This window comes from Folsomia candida, unplaced genomic scaffold (assembly GCF_002217175.1).
Source record: "Folsomia candida strain VU population unplaced genomic scaffold, ASM221717v1 Fcan01_Sc012, whole genome shotgun sequence".
In the NCBI taxonomy this organism is placed as follows: domain Eukaryota; kingdom Metazoa; phylum Arthropoda; class Collembola; order Entomobryomorpha; family Isotomidae; genus Folsomia; species Folsomia candida.
In genome coordinates this window covers 1,403,017-1,421,344 of record NW_019091204.1, presented here as the reverse complement: position 1 = coordinate 1,421,344, position 18,328 = coordinate 1,403,017, and positions in this window count along the sequence as shown.

The window sequence follows — 18,328 nt, the reverse complement described above, 5'->3', positions numbered from 1 at the left end:
CATCTCTCCTCTAAATGCATACATAACATTGGTGGACCTCCAGAGTACTTTTTTTCCTCTGACTGCCAAGAAATTAACTTTTACATACATAATCTCTTAAAGTGCAAATTATACAATTTATTCAAAATTAAGCTTACTTAGCTTAGCTTACTTACTTAGCTTAAGCTTACTTACACATCCTTTCCTGACAAACATAATGCAATTTTTCCACGACGATGCCCCTTTGGAACTTTTTCAGTCGACGCACTGACCCCTCACCTCCCCCGTCAAACCTGCTCGCAGCTCCCGAAAGTGTATTTGTTTCTGGCCGACGTTTTAGCCATTTACGTGACCCTATTGACCCTGACTCTGACCGTGAACACCAGATCGTCAGCCCCACAGACAGTTCTCAGTGCGGTGTTGTGACTGATGACTTTGGAGATACCAATAGTGATCCACTTCCGCTATCGCACCTCCCCTCGGCCCCTGACCCAGATCATTCCGCGTCGAGCATCCTCCCTGGAAATATAAATGATAATTTGTTGAACAACCAGGTACGTCCTCCTTCCGTTACTTTTATACGCGAGAATCAGCCAGTGAACTTCGTACCAACCCCGGAACCTTCGCGTCCCCCAAACCCTCCTCCCCCACCCCCAGCCAACACATTTTTCTTCGGACCAAGAGCATTAAACCCAGACGCAGTTTTTCCATTTCCGTCCTCTCCATCCCCCTTCATCCGTCCGCCCCCGCCAAACCGACCTCCAGTTCCTCCTCCCACTCCAGCAGCCGCCACCGCTAACATGGCCGCGAGGAATTTTTTTACCGGTAGCCCTCCACAACCATCTCCTCTGGTTAATATTAATCTCGAAATGCCAAAATATGGACATGAACTATCCAAGCTCGGACTTCGACTTTTTATTCAGCGTTTCCAGCGCTGGGCGGAAGCAAAACGCTTAACTGTTCCTCAAGCCAAATTAACTCTTCCCTTGGCTTTCTCCAATGCCACTGCCCAACATTATTTCATGATCAATTTCGCGGAACAAGACAATCCAGCCATTGACTGGGCTACCTCTATTAACAATTTTCAGACCAAATGCCCAATGGAGGTTGATGATCATACGTCCGTCCTGGACCTCTTAAAGTCCCCAAAACCAGAGCTCGAGAAAGCATCGGTTTACTTGCAACGACTTCGCGCTGCAATGTCTGAGGAATACACACGCCATGCAGAACCAGATATCATTCGACTCCTTATGGACAATTTGGACCCTTCCCTACGTCAATTCCTCGAGTGCAAAGGACCTCCTCTGACTTATGGTGACTTAGTGTCACTTGTGAAGCATTATGAAGACCGTGGCCTGCAGAAAACACTGACCCCTCAACTCCAACCGCCCGTAACGATTATCTCCCCAACCGCTCCCCCTCAATCTGTTGGACTCGACGCATTCGCTGGCCTCCACCAGGCCCCAGTAACCCCACTAGCTCCGCCCACGGCTCAGCCTAAGCCCGTGAATAATGCAACTGACGGAGGCCTGTCACTCGGAGTGAATTTGACCAATGTTAAGAATATGCAAGGTCTGCTTAATCACCTTAGCGATCTACAAGCTGCTATCATGCGACTTAATGTGTCGCCCTCCCAAAATCACGGCTCAAGATCTCGCCCAGATCAGTCCCAGGATAATCGTGCGCCTCGTCCTAACGGACAACGCCCCTCATTTGAATGTTACTACTGCGGCATCCGCGGACATAGAATTATAGAGTGTCGCAAGAAAATGCTGGCCTTCAACTTAATGGCCAAGGGCGTGGTCGCAATGGTGGGTATCGTAATAACGATACCTCCGGTGCTGGCTACCGCCGCGATAACCGCCGCCGCGACGACTCTCCTCGTGACCACCGCCGTCGCAATGACAACCGTGGCTACCGTCGCCGAGATGACTCCCCCCGCGATCAGCGTCGCAATTCAGACTTTCAGCAACGCCGCCATGATGAATCTCCCCGTCGCCGTGACAACTTCCATCATAATACTACGGATCGTGACGACACGCGACGCGAAAACCATCAGTGGGATGAGCGTTCAACGCGTACCCCTCCCGGTTCACCGCCCCCGTCGGGAAACGCCCGGCTTTGGGCAGATTGATCTGCCCACCATCCCTCAAGCCTTCAAAATCTATTCTACGTCCATCGTCCCCCTCCCTTGACCCTGCTGGACCCCGACATGTCACCTTTATCCAAAATACGATTGACTTACGCATCAACCTACAGGATTTCTCTGCTAATCATGGCCCCGTAACAATCGACACTTTTATCAATAATCAACGAATCACTGCAACAGTCGATAATGGTGCTAAAGCCTCAATCATCACAGAAGCCCTTGCTGTTGGTTTACCCCGGATTAACCCAAATTTACCTTATCGACTGACGGATTTTGGCAATCATACAGTGTCGGACAGATGTCTACGTCCACATAGTCGCGTCAATTTCATTTTCAAATTGTCACTGAACTACTGAACCAATTTTCATCATTGATATATCAAATTCTCACAAATTTAACGTAATTTCATAGCACATTATTAGTTTTCCGCTAAAAAATTTATTTTAGGCCAGAGATGTATTTTAATTCAAAATGAAAACAATTGGATGGACAAAAGTCAACGTCCAGTCAGAGAAAACATACAAAAAAAACTGTAATTTATAAGGAATGTTATAACAATTAATTTTTAATATTTGGTTGGGCCTCCGTTCGCTTTAAGGACGGCTTCAAGGCGTCGAGTCATTGAGTTTACCAAATTCTTGGTCACATCTTCAGAAATGGTTTCCCAAACTTCACGAATTCTGGATTTAAGGCCCGGAATTCCTGAAAAAGATTGTTTTCTTATTTCTCTTTCAATGTGGTCGCACAGATGCTCAATGGGATTCAAGTCTGGAGATTGGGGAGGCCATTCTAGCTTCGGAATTTTTTTTTCTTGAAGTATTCCATGGTGGACTTGGCAGAGTGTTTCGGATCGTTGTCTTGTTGGAAGGCAAATCGTCGTCCAAGTCCAAGTTTTCGAACAGATTCCTGGATATTACGGTCAAGTATTCCCTGGTACTTGTATTGGTCCATAATTCCGTCAATAAATTCCATTTTTCCTGCCCCACTTGAAGCCATGCATCCCCACACCATTACCGACCCGCCGCCGTGCTTAACTGTGGGGTTGAGATTTTTTGGATTCAAAGCTTCTTTTGGATATCTCCACACTCTACGACGCCCATCTGACCCAAAGACATTGAACTTTGACTTGTCAGTCCATAAAATATGTCCCAGAATGTTTGTGGCTTGGAAATGTGGTCTCTGGCAAACTTCACTCGTTTGGTTGCATTCCTCGGTACAATAAGAGGCTTCCGGACTGCTCTGTGGGATTTCAAATTTCCCTTATTCAGTGTTCTTTGGATGGTCATAGGACTAACCTGTTTGCCGAACATCTCCTTGATCTCGGTAGATAGCTTTGGAGCACTAAGTGAGGGTGTAACGTTGACTTTGTTGAGCACGTGGCGTACTTCTCGGTGAGCCAAAATGGGTTTTCGACCACTTCTGACCTTGTTTTGGACTGAACCATTAGCTTTAAAGTTCTTAATGATTGTCTGGATGGTTGTCCTTGCTAATTTATACTTGGTCCATATTTGTCTCTGCGACAGCCCCCTTTTTGTCCACCCTTCCAGTCCTGAATGACAAGATCTCGAATAGCGATAGGAATTTCCTTGCGTGTCGACGCCATCATATTTTTCTGGTAGAAAATTATTTAAAAATTAATGCGGCATATGTTATTGATAGATTTATTAAGTTACCTGATTTTATAAATTGGGGAGATTTTTGTTGTTGACAATTAAAGTGAAGTGGACGTAGACTTTTGTCCGCTCAAATTTCTTCCTCTCTCGCTCTGCACTATGATTCTCACTTTTCCCAGAATTTTCAGAAATAACTCATATGTTTTATGAAATTACGTTAAATTAGTGAGAATTTGATATATCAATGATGAAAATTGGTTCAGTAGTTCAGTGACAATTTGAAAATGAAATTGACGCGACTATGTGGACGTAGACATCTGTCCGACACTGTACAATTAGAGATTGCGGTCTGGTCATTCTACCTCTCAAAATTGGCACCCAACAAGTGACATACCCGTTTTTCGTCGTTCCCTCATCACCATGTCCTCTTCTCCTTGGGCATGATTTTCAAGAACATTTCCTTCTGTCCAGCAACGAATCCTTTCGCTGTTTGATGTCTCCTATCCTTGGTTCCGTCCCGTATACAAGCGCCCCGCAACGATTATTCCATTCCTGCGATAACAAAGAAATTATGCAATCACTAAACAGAAATATGGACATGAAATTACTTGATGCGTCTCAGCGGACTCCCGCGACACAACCAGAACAACCCCCCAAACCCCAACCACTCCTGCCATCCCTAACAATTTCACCAGCAGCCTCGGGGCCCTTACCTCCACCACCACCGCCATTACCATCAGCCCTACTTTCACCACTACCAGCCGCACTTTCTCCACCACCAGCCGCACTTTCTCCCCCACCGGCAGCTGCAGCTGAACTTTCACCGCCACCTTTTCTTATGGATCTGACCAAACTCAAAATCAATCCCAACATTTCGCCTCCTACGAGAGCCAAGTTGCTTTCTCTGATCACGGAATTTAAGCATATTTTTTCATGGGACCCAACCAAATTAGGGCGAACTGACCGTGTAGAATTCGATATTGACACCGGAGATCATCCTCCCATTAGAATGCAACAATTTAACCACCCAGAAAAGATTCACAGAGACATCAAAAGTCACGTCGACAAACTTTTAGCCCAAGGAATTGTACGTCCCATCCGTGGGTCATGGTCCTCTCCTTGCTTTTTCGTCCCGAAAAAGGATGACGACGGCAACCTGACCTCTCAAAGATTTACGGTGGACTACAGGTCCCTTAACCGCATTACCAAAAAGGTCCAGTGGCCACAAACTCGCATTGATGATATTTTTCAGTCCCTGCGTGGCAAGAAATATTTCACCAGTCTCGACTTTACCTCAGGCTACTACCAGGTACCTATGACTCCTGACGCCCAGGAGAAAGCAACTTTTGTGACCCGTGAGGGTACCTTTGCCCCCACCGTTCTTCCATTTGGGGTCTCAAATGGCCCCGCCCGATTCGCCGAGCTCCTCGATGAAGTACTTTCCGGCCTTAAGGGTGAAGTTTGCCAGAATTTTTTTGACGACATAGTTTCCGCTGGAGCAACCGAAGAAGAAGCATTGGAAAAATTACGATTAATTTTTGAACGAATTGCCGCCGAAGGGCTCACTCTTAAGCCATATAAATGTGACTTTCTCCAAGACGAAATAAATTTACTCGGTTTTTTTCTCTCCGCCATGGCGACAAAACCCGATGAGAAGAAATTACGTGGTGTGTCCCAGCTAAAACCCCCCACCACCGGACACAAAGTGAAGAAACTAGTAGCATTCTTCAGTTATTTTCGCAAATATATACCAAATTTTTCCCGCATTGTCCACCCGTTACAATGTTTATCAACCATCCGAGGGAACATTACGTGGACTGAAGAGCACCAAGCTGCCTTCGACACGGTCATTGCACGACTGTTGTCACGACCAGTACTAAGATTATTTGACCCTGCCCTTCCTACCCTGTTAGAAACCGACGCCTCTTCTTATGGACTAGGACAAGATACAAAAATCAATGAGCATTTCACACTAAAAGATGACGTACTATTTAAACGTGATAACCAATATAAACGTCTAACCCTGGTTATTCCGTCAAAACTCATTCCTTCCGTCCTAGATGAGTGTCACGACAGCCCATTTTCCGGACACATGGGGTTTACAAAAACGTACGACAGAATCAAGCAGCGATATTGGTTTCCTGGTATGCGTCGTCAAATAATGCGATATGTAGCCACCTGTTCCAAATGCCAGTTTCGGAAATCACCCAGATCTAAACCCAATGGACTTTTCCAATGCATAAAAGTGCCAAAAAATGCTTTTCAACGTGTTCAAATAGACGTGGCTGGCCCATTTCCTGCCAGTAAATCCAACAAAAAATACATCATTACCGCATCATGTTACCTGACCAAATGGCTCGAAACTGAAGCTGTCAAATCTGCTCAAACTGAGGACATTATCAACTTTTTGGTGAAACTAATATGCCGCCACGGTGTGCCTGCTATCCTCCAATCTGATAAAGGTACAATTTTTACCTCTGATTTACTATCGCAACTTTCTTCCGCCTTGGGCATTAAGCACTTGCTCTCCACCGCCTACCATCCGCAAAGTCAAGGTCAAGTAGAACGAAGCCATGCAGTTCTAAATGACTGTATTCAAATTTATCTAACCGATTCTCTCAAATCACACTCTGATTGGGACACATGGCTGCCTCATATTACATTTGCCATTAATTCCTCCAAGCACACCACGACTGGTTTTAGCCCGTTCGAATTACTCTACGGCCGTGAGGTGGTCCTTCCCACGGAATCCGCATTTATTGCTGAGGAATACATTAGTTTGGAGAAATTCCTTTCTCACATAAGATCTGCTCGGACACTTGCGTGGGACCGAATCCAACACTCTCAAGAGGTTGCAAAATTTTATTATGACAAAAAACGCAAGCATATTGAATTTCCTATAGGCAGTCAAGTTCTCTGCCGTAAGTACATCCAAAAGAAGGGTCTCGCTGCTAAATTAATGCAGTATTGGTTCGGCCCGTACATGATTAAGCGAAAACTTTCTGACGTTAATTACATAATTTCCGCTACGATGTCTAATAGTCGTGTTATCACGGAGACCGCCCATGTTGAGAAACTGAAACTATACAACTCTAGGACGACTGATGAGACCACCGTCAGCACATTCTCCCCTTCTGCTCTGGACATTTCCCACTATGCAAGTACAGACCCTCCTCAGAGTGCAGACCACCAAGATAATGCTGACTATGCTGACGAGGAAGTTTTATCTTCTCTAGACCCACCACATTCCTCCCGATCCTCACCTGGCTCTCCGACTCCAACCCCCAGTGACACACTGACCTCGCAACAAGCTCAGTTGCCCACAAATAATTTTCTCTTCGACTCTGATTTCCCTCAACTCTCTCCACAAGCACATACATACGAATCTACGCTGTCGCAATCTACGCCACCGGTTCTTTCACCAGTTTTCCCACATAACAAACAACCAACACCTGCACACCAATACAATCTTCGTTCACGAAAGAAAGTTACACTTCAAGAGGGATCATGAATCCTTTGTGCCTACTTTGTGTTACACTTGTTTCTGGTGCTCGCCTGACTGGTGCGAAAGACCAACTTTCAACAACAATTACGCGACTTTCAACTGGAATTTTGACAACGAATGTCAAAATTATTCCCTATGAATCTACCGTTCCTCTGATTTACGAAATGGATCTCCCTGACCTCGACCAATGGACCCGCCTCTTGACACCGCTTAACGACACAGACATCGGCCAAATTTTGAATGCCACCCACTCTCTTGCACTTCGACTCCTCCCGATTTTCCCGTCCCCCAGTTCAACGCGTCACCGCCGTTCCATAGAAATCATTGGCGACTTTTATAATTGGTGCTGTGGCGTGGCCCAACAAAAAACTGTCGACCGCATGCAGCTTAACGAGCACCACCTTGATAATTTCACCCAACAACTTCAATCGGCCCTTACAGCAGAGCATTCCTTCACAGTTGAGTCCACTAAAATTTTCAACAAAGATTTTCAGGCCCTCGAGAAAGCCCTTAGCGAAACCGACCGAGTAGTTCACAATGAGTTACGCGATATCGCCAATGAAGAAGAGAGACTAGAATCCAAAGCCCAGGATGACCACCATTCCCTTTTTGCCCTGGCCGTCGCCCAATTTCAGACAGTACTGAACCAAAACTGGATCCAGACCCTTAGCGACTGCAGGCAGTCACTACTCCCACCCTTTATTGTTAGCCCGAAGATGCTGCGACGCGACCTACGAGTCCTGCAACGGAAGATACTTCAACATAACAGAGAGCTCAGCATCCTCTCCAGCGACTTAGAGGGGATGCTGAGCTCTCTGTGAGCTCTCTGAGCGACAGCGTTTTTCGCTATCCCTTAGCGACTTGTTTGTTTAGTCCGAACAAAGTGGTTGCGACTATTCGCATCCCCCTAGTGCGCCTGAATACGACGTACGAAATGAAACGAATCCAATCCCTGCCTTTTTTATTCAACGATGACGTCTGTCAAGTGAAAATCGATGTAAATTACGTTGCCCTGTCCAAACATCGTATTATCCCCATCACGCCGACCATATCACTCAACTGTGACCCGACAACAAATGCTCTCTGCTTGCTGCCACGTTTCGATCCTCCTGTTATTCCTGAACATAATTGCATTCGAGCCCTCCTAAAAAGTGCCCCCATCTCAGAAATCAACCAAAATTGCCACCTCTCATGCACTAAGCTGTACCACCCACTAATTCTGCAGTTGGGACCAGCCAGCTTCGGAATCATTGCCCCAAATTCCACCATCAAATTATATCCAACTTCACGAAGTGCCCACAAGAATATTACAGCCCCGACAATTGGCCTTTTGGAAGTGCACCTCTCTTGCTCCAGCCGACTCTACGTGGACTCTATTCTGGTGACGCCCGACTTCCCTTGCCTTAGAACCCAGTGGGATCCGTCTTACCATCATCTTGTTCCCGCCCCCTTCACCAAATTACGCACCCCAATCATCACCAATGCTACTCACTTTGCTGCCCTGGACGAGATTATCAACCAAGAATGGCATGAATCAATTCCTCACACAAACTATTCCGAGCCACCACTTCCTGCCACCCATCACGTGCCCTTGGAAATTCATGCAGCCGCCTACGTGTCATACAGTTCTTCAATTATTTTATTTTTGATTGTAATTATTGTAATTTGGATCACTTATAAATTGTTCTGTGTTCCAGTCCCCCAAATTCCTGGAGTCCACGCCTACCCTGTCCTTGAAACCATCGAAGTCACGTCGGATGTCCTTACTGTCCTTTTCCTCCTCATTTTAATCTTGATTGGCCTAACCATTTTACGCCATCTTTCTAAATTAGCTAATCGCACCAATTCAAATCCCCGACTTATCTACGCTACTCCACCTACCGAGCCACTGCCGACACGTCACGACGCCCACGAGATGTCAACCTTGCCCAGTGCTCCGCCCCAAACTACGGTCCACCAGTTCGATGCCTTCGGAAATTATAACTAAGTTCATTCATTATTATTAATTCACAAAAAACCATCGATTTCTTATTATTAATATCAAACAATATTTCTGTATCACGATTTATTCATTTGAGTAATAATTTTGCTTCAATATTTGTAGTTCTGCTTACCGGGAGTGAGGCAGTCGGTGGATGACGTCACCCAGCAATTTCCAAGTTTCCAGTAATTTTTCTAAGTTCCCGAGACCACCCACCCCACCCACAGCCACAACCCCGGTGACCTTTGACCTCTGAGGAGGGCCCTTAAATCCCCCCTTCCCCCAGCCTTAAGGGCTCTCCCCCCAAGGGGTACCCTTAGATGTTATCAAACCCGGAATCTGCAATTTATCAACATAAAAATTAGTTTTATAGTCATTTTACTGCTTGTCGATACTAGATATACATTTATTTTTAACCAATTTCATGATTTTCACAATTTATTTCTAACATAATTCCCAAAATGTCCAAAAATTTCCAAAAAAAATATATATGTATTTAGTACTTACCTTTGCTGTGAATCCGCTTCCTGACATAATTTTTGATGAGGCAGATATGTAGCACTTTATTTTATCAATTTGATTGTATTTTAGAACACAATTTTGTTAGTTAATTCTTCAAAATTTAAAAATTTAGTGAATTTTTCCTCGCCTTTGCCTCGTTGTGTAGTTGTGTAGAGTAATGGCGGACGTTATTCCGCCTCTCCTTTGTCCCGAGTGATCGTACTCGTCACTCGTATGCTTTGTCCAGTTTAGTAAATTCGTCGTAATCACTCGTTGTTAAGTTAGCGTCACTACTCTTTTTCAGGAGAAAAAGTCTCCTGCAAGAGGGTAGTGTTAGGTATATACGTAGTGTTAGGTACATACATAGTATGCAAAATGAAATGTAATAATGCAACCACAATTATTATTAATAAAGCCTTCCTAAACTACACATCTCTCCTCTCTCATCTCTCCTCTAAATGCATACATAACACGTTCAACATATTTGGTAGGAGAACAATTGTTAATTGCAAAAAAGGGAAAAATCGGCCTGCGTGACCTTGTTTCAGGGGTCAGGAGGAAACTTCGGACAGTAAAGTCTCACATAACCCCATAACTGGGGTATCGTTGGAAAGGTTTCGGCATACGGAATAAGAATATATATACTTTATAGGGTCTATGACTGCTCTCTGTTGCTATAGGGTCATAAGAGTATTTTCGAGTTTTCATCAATCTACTGCCATGTTAGTTCTCAATCTGCTTCTGTCCGAACGGCTGTATCCCTGGAAAAATAAAACTCAATAATGCTCATTGTTCTGTAAACAATCAGAGGGTGATCCCAGACCCCACAAAGTATATATATTCTTATTCCGTATGCCGAAACCTTTCCAACGATACCCCAGTTATGGGGTTATGTGAGACTTTACTGTCCGAAGTTTCCTCCTGACCCCTGAAACAAGGTCACGCAGGCCGATTTTTCCCTTTTTTGCAATTAACAATTGTTCTCCTACCAAATATGTTGAACGTATCAAAAATTGGGGTAAATCGAACTAACACTAGTATAGAAAATTAGTATTATGGGTACTTGCTGGAAACTTCTATCAAAATCGATCTTCCTACGAAGTACCCTTAATATTTGAGCTAGGAGGATCTATGAAACGGCATTAGATGCAGAATATAGGGTTTCTGTAGAGATATGAGGGTAGAAAGATACCATTTAATAAATTTCGAAAATACTTCGAAAAAACGAAAAAAATTGACAAAATTGTCAGGTAATTGGCATTACCAATTTCAACCTAGGTGGCCCATTCACCGAGACGCTCTGGACAATCCGATATGAGGGCCGTATGCCAGGTTTGGAGGAAATTAGCGTACAAGTAGCGCCAGAATGATTTTTCCCACCATTTGGGGCTATATGAAAAACTTGGGGCACCTTGAGAAAAAACGCTGATGCACGTGTACACTAATTTTTCATTTTATTAGACACGTGTAAGAGCGTTTTTGGTTTCTCCACAACTCAAGCCACACCATGTACCGGTTTATGTGAACCTAGTCACATACATATTTATGCAATTTATTTCAATTTGTTTGTTCCCATTGTTTGCTACGGTAAACAATTTATCACAATTTAATACTAAGCAATGGGTGTTTAACAACTGGTGAGAAAAAACTGGTTGTGGGAAAACCACCACTTTTCACGAGATTTGACCTGCATTCAGGTAAATACTCACAAGTTGACAAACCAAACCAAGATATAAATTTAATACCATTCTGCACGGTATTAAATTAAGATCTAAATAAACGTTCATAACATGAAGAAGTTGTATGTATGTAAATAAATACATATCTGGCTACCTGAACCAGTACCAGGGTTAGAAATGAGTCGGGTCGGACAATCTGAAAACCCGAGCTTGAAAAAAAACGACCCAATTAAAATAACTTAACCAACAATAAAATCCAGACTTGCCTTAAATAACTTAATAATCAGTAAAACCCGACCTACCAGCAACAACTTAAAAATGAGTAACAACCCTGAAGAAACTTAAAAAACAGTAATATATTATTCTTTTTGGGCGGGTTAGGGTTAACCCTTACCCACCTAAAACATTTCATAAAATCTTAAAACCCAATAAACCCACAGGATTTTTTATATAAAGCAGACCAGTCCAATCAAAGTTGTTTTTTTAAAATAAGCCATCTATACATATGTATCAGAAAACAATTTTTGTCCGTATGACTAAGACCACAATAAAAAACCTGTAAGAATATCAAGATATAAAGATGATAGTTAAATACTTTTACTCAAATTTGGTATAATTATTCTTGCTGATCACCTCATTTGCAGAAATGTTTCTATGTCCATTTTCGGCGATACGGGCTTTGCATGTTGAATAAACTCTAAATATGTACATATGTTTCTCGCTAATTCGTCAAACTATGCAAATCAAGTGGCCAGCAACCATAATTCTCGCATACATACATACATATGTATGTGCCAATTTATTATCAGTTGAAGTCATAAAATTCGAATGTCATATGTATAATTGGACCAGTTTGTCCCTTTCTTGCACTCAACATTCCACCGTATTAATTTTATCATTGTCTATAAAGCTTGACACATTTGCTCAATTTTACTCATACAAAAATGATGAGCAAGAAGGTAAGCTACATTTTAAATAAGTGATCTCCAAAAATTTGTAAAAAAAATACATTTCGAACAGTAAATGTTTAAATTTACTTTGTATTTGAAATTAAAACTAAACAAAATTATTTTTAATTTTTAGCATTTCTCAATTTCACAATTACTATCAGTGGTTACACAGTGTAGTATTTATTTGATTATATGCACATATGTACACATGTATGTAAGATCATTAACTTACTTAACATCGAAAATAAAGAAATTTTAGAATTAATACTTTTTTTAACTTCGAGCAACTCACGTCAAAGTTTATAACCTGCGTAAGGTTTATAAGCTTACCAACCTTTACACACGTTTCTAAGGAAATTTGACTTGCGAACCGTTCGAACTGCATGCGGATGTTTTTGGTTCGGAAACAAAAGTTCGTAAAAATTCGAGTACAATTTTTAGTTGAAACCAACGTTGCAATAGGTTACGGTAATGAAACATTGTTTTAAAAAATAGCAAAATTGCTTACAAAGTCAACTCACGTCAAATGTTTGGAAACTTGCGAACCTTACGCAGTTACAAACTTAGCGTGAAATTATATTATATTTTTATTCTGTATTCTTAATTTCACTAATTTTCAAGACCGGATGAAATATTTCCTAGCACAGCGTATTTTTCTATGTAGCAGAGTTTTATATATTTAATACAGTCGCTGCAGAATATGCAGTTATGCCACTAGGAGAAATACAATGTAAAAAATCGTGTAGGATGAAGATTTTGGGTGAAACAAATCTACCGGATTGGAATTTAAATTTTAAAAAACTTTAATCCCTTTAATATGTAATTTGATTAATTAAAATTTTAATCTACCATGATTCTGATAATTCTTATGGTAAAAAGTTGTTGGTGTATTACATTATGCCGATTAGAATTTTAATTAATAATATTATTTTCGCAAATTTCCAAGTTGTATAACTCTCCTGACTGCAACAATTACTATGGAAAACAGAATAAATTAGATTGAAGTTTATTCTTAACTAAATTGTTGTTTAAAGATATCTATCTGGACAGTATTGTTTGTGGCGGTGCACGCAGGTCCGGAATACTCAATTTGTTGGCCAAAACCTATCCTCACAAATTCGAAAATAAAGTACCGTCTTTTGTACCTTTCACATAGATGTTAAATTTTGGAAAATTTCATTTGAATTGTTCAAGTGGTTATGGCGTGGCGTACGGCTAAACTTGCCTTGTAACATTGGGCTAAATGGGAATAACTTCAAGTTGAAAATCCTGTCTAGTCCTGCGGGATTTCGAGGAACCATAAATATATTCATCCACCATATCTCAGGTACAAAAACTGCTGCACCCAGCTGCACCTATTGTAAATAGACAGAGAAATTTGAATTTATGTAATTGCAAATTGCCATAAGCAAAATATCTGGAGTGCTCCAATCATTGTCACGTATGAAATTTTCGAGTGTTCCAAATAACACAATCGCTTCAAAATATCTTGCCCATTCCTTCGGGAAGGAAATATGATAAAACACACAACCCTAAAAAATTCATTACGAGTGGGGGGAATTTTAGGAATTGGTGGCCCCCTGAGGAGGCATCACTAAATTTATAATTTTGGTCCTATTTTCTTTGTTAATTAAGTTAGAGGGCAGAAATACTTCGTAAAACTATAGAATATTGTCATTTCACGAAAATACAACTTCAAAATGATCGAAAAACAACTTTCAAATTCCGATTTTGACCACACCCCCTGACGGCGGGTGTGTCGATAATGACATAATAATAGTCGGAGTTGTTTAGAGCTTGATTAGACCTTTCAAATGACACGCCACTTGATGGGGTAATGCGAGAAAATAAATATTGACCTGTGACCACACCCACAAGAGGGGGTGTGGTCAATTAAAGTTGCATTACTCATGCCCCTTGGAACTTCATATCTGGATTTCCGTAGGCAGAATTCTAAAAAATGGAATGGTTGGAGAGCTAGAGGTTTTGGCAAACTAATAAGGCAATCCGGACCACTGTGCGGTGGGACGACTCCCTGTCGGGACAGGAACTCCCTTATCAAATACGGAATCAAAATCTTATCCCATTTCGGACCAAAAAACAGAAATATTTGAGACGTTCGTGGCGCAGAATGACCCAGAACCTGCCCCAGCTCTCCCGTCAATCGCACGTTTAACGGGATCTGACGTAAAAATTCTGTTTCATAAATAGGTATGTACTCAGGGCGAATTTTTCATTCAGTGAAAGTCAAGGTAAAATTTAATAGGATGCGAAGAATCTATCGTTTAGCGTGAAAAATCTGTCCTGAGTACTAGGCTTGAGATGTCCCAGCGTACATATGTATGTATGTACACTCTTAGAAATGTGGTTATGAGCGTAACTACTTAAGTAGAAAGTAAACATATATGACGCTACCGCCATTGCCATTAATTTGTCACCGACTGGTTATAAATTCATCACAACTGGTAACCAACTTAACACCAGTGGTGATAAATTTATAACCAGTCGGGAACAAATTTATAATAAACCGTAGTAACGTTAGAAGTAGCTCACCCTGTCATAATTATTTAGACAGAAGTTAGCACTGAAGGTGCAAAATAAGCCGACAAAATAGATCATGACTCTTATACATTCTTGCACCGATGGTGCAATACAAACGGGAAAATATATACAATGTCGGAATTACTTTCATTTAACTTTAGACCAAATGTGCTGAATAACCGCAAGTATAAAATTTATATATTTTAGCCTCAATGGTACAGAATAATGGAGCAAATAGATTAGAATTTTCAAATAATTTTGCATTAATGGTGCAGGATAATCGAACAAATAGAACAGAATTCTGACATGATTTTTGGGGGGAAATAGATGGCCCACTTGTTACGCATCATTGATTTTTGGGGGGAAACAGATGGCCCAATTGTTACGCATCATTTTTAATAACCAATTGCTCGGTACTAACGGTGCTACTTATTCCAAAATTATAGTCCTATCTCGATCTATTTGCTGAATTAACTTGCACCATTTGCGCTCGGATTGTTCTATATCAATGGTGGGACCAAACAAGTCTATAATGGACAAGGGGATTTTTAATCAGCATCAATTGATGCAAAAAACTCGTCAACGGACGGACGGACGGACGGACAGACAAGAGGAATTCAATAGCTCCCGTGCTATGCAGGGTGAGCTAATAATGGCGATATGAGCCATATATGTTTACTCACTGGTTATAATCGTAACATATTTTTAGAGTGTATGACCATAGAGGGTGTTCCGGAAGTAATGCAACTTTGGTAAAATGCATATATGCAAGGGTATCAATTTGCCTAGTGGTCTCAACGGTGCGGTTCGGTTCGGTTCTTGGAAGAACCGGTTTAGAACCGAGAACCAGAATTGAAGAACCGAAACAGAACCGAACTTTTTTTAGTTGGAACCGAACCGGAACCGGACCAAACCGTGACCGAACCGGCGGTTCGGGTCAAACCGGTAGTGTTATTAATATGCAATAAACAACAAACAATGCTAATTGACGTGTTTCTGATGAAATTTCACATATAAGCCAATAACTTATCTGTATTTAAACAAGCAAATTCTAATACATGTCAACAGCAAAACCACTTATGTATATATTATTGAAGTTAGAAAACAATTCCAAGTTTGGGGTGCAACCAAGTCAAAATTTCATTTTGGAAACATTGGGGGTGTGACCAAGTAAAAATTTCATTTTGGAAACATTGGGGGTGTAACAAAGTCAAAATTTCATTTTGGAAACATTTGGGGTGTGACCAAGTAAAAATTTCATTTTGGAAACATTAGGGGTGTGACCAAGTAAAAATTTCATTTTGGAAACATTGGGGGTGTAACCAAGTCAAAATTTCATTTTGGAAACTTTGGGGTGTGACCAAATAAAAGTTTCATTTTGGGAACTTTGGGCGTGTCATCAAGTCAAAATTTGGTTTTGGAAACATTGGGGGTGTGACCAAGTCAAAGTTTCATTTCGGGAACTTTGGGGGTGTGGCCATGTCAAAGTTTCATTTTGGGAACTTTGGCAGTGGGGCCACGTCAAAATTTCATTTTGGAAACTATGTGTATTTCGGGAAATTCGTAAAACTTTTTCGAAAATATGATTAACTTCGCTAATGTATTTATGTATGAAGTTCGGTTCAACCCGAACCGGCCGGTTCGGTTCGGTTCTCAAAGACTTGGAACCGGAACCGAACCGGTAATAAAAGTTTCGGTTCGGTTCGGTTCTCCGTATAAACCGGAACCGAACCGAGCCATCGGTTCCGGTTCGGTTCTATGAGAACCGAGAACCGTTGAGACCACTAAATTTGCCCCAAATTCGAAATTGGGTGAATATTGTAGTCCACACATTTATCTAGTAGAATCCGAAAACCAGAAGTCGATATCTCTATCCGTTCCAAAATGAGGTCAAATACCACCAAGCAACTCGCAACCATCGTCTGCCACTACCTCGAAAAAGTGGTTACGCGCTCCAAGAAATTGAGCTGTGTTCACTTTAAAAAATAAGAAATTCCAAAAGTGACGATTTGTTACGTGACGTTGAAGTGACGTTGTGTTATACTAAGGTATGAGCTGCAAAAAACGACTAATCGCAAAAAATATCTGGTCGGTACATTCGTGTGGCAGCCCCGAAAGTAATAAACTTCGTGTAGATAGAAATTTGTTATGTCGGAGCGAAATTCGCTGAAGTACTTGAAGTTCTCACCGAACACCATACATTATTTGAAAGCTTAGAAGTTGGACATCAAATCCTAGAAGGTTCTAGAAGCTTATAAATATAGTCAAGAGTAAAATAAAAGTAGCAAGCAGGAGGGCAGAAAAAATCCTTGACCTGAAGTAATTAAAATTAACCAAAATTGATCGTCCTGTACAAGACGATTTACTGCTCAGATTATCAAAATGCTTTTATTTGCACATAGTACAACTCTCCCACCTTCAAGAAAACCATTGACGCAAAACTGGAAATTAAATATAAGCCAAAGTATCACGCTCCGCCTTAAAACGGATCAAATGCAATTAACATGGGAGAGGTGAACGTTCCCAAATTTGCCAAATACAAGACCTATTGAAAAATTTTAGTTCCTATCCTAGAAAAAATATTGTAATCGAAAAACTTCAGTCAAAAATTTGAACTTATTTCAACACATGTGGTCAAAAATCTCAAAAAAGGTGACCAAAAACAGTGGCGAAGCACTAAGTGTGAGCGCCCAACAAAAACGTCTCCAAATTTGGCGGAAGGGGTGTACGGACCATTGGAAGCAAAACTTAATTAGCTTTAACCTTTGTCCCTTTCTGACCAAAATTTCGCTTTAAAAAATTCATTCGTTGAGTTTATATGTGCATTTGACCAAAGTTGCATTACTTCCGGAACACCCTCTAGTTATTACGGTATTAGTTTAAGAATATGTAAAAATAATAATTATTATGAATTTGATTTTTCTCACCAAAAAAGATCACCAATTTCAAGAAAAAGTGCCCGAATGGCGAGGCAATTTATAATTTACGGAGGATGGTAAGCAATTGTGTACTTTCTTAAGCCTAGTACTCAGGGCGGATTTATCACGTTAAAAAGTTAAGCATAAAACGAGAATTGAAAACTTTATTGGAAGAAATTGTTTCATTTTGTACACTTTGTAATGAAGTTCAAATAATTCGAGTACTGTAATATGTTTAAAGCGGAAAATTTGACGTTTCGTGTTAAAAATCCTTCCTGAGTAATAGGTTTTAAAACTTATTATGTATTTCTCACTGGTAGTTCTAATTCCAAGTTCGCATGTTGATATCGCAGCATACATAATTTAATAATTTTTTATTCAAGATGGCAATTATTTGTTGAAAATGCATAGGCAGGCATTAGGGTCTCCCAAATTTGTAAAAAAGATCTGAAAAAGCGAAAAGCTAAAAAATCTGAAATCCGCTTTTTTCGCTCAATACTTGACTGTCCCGA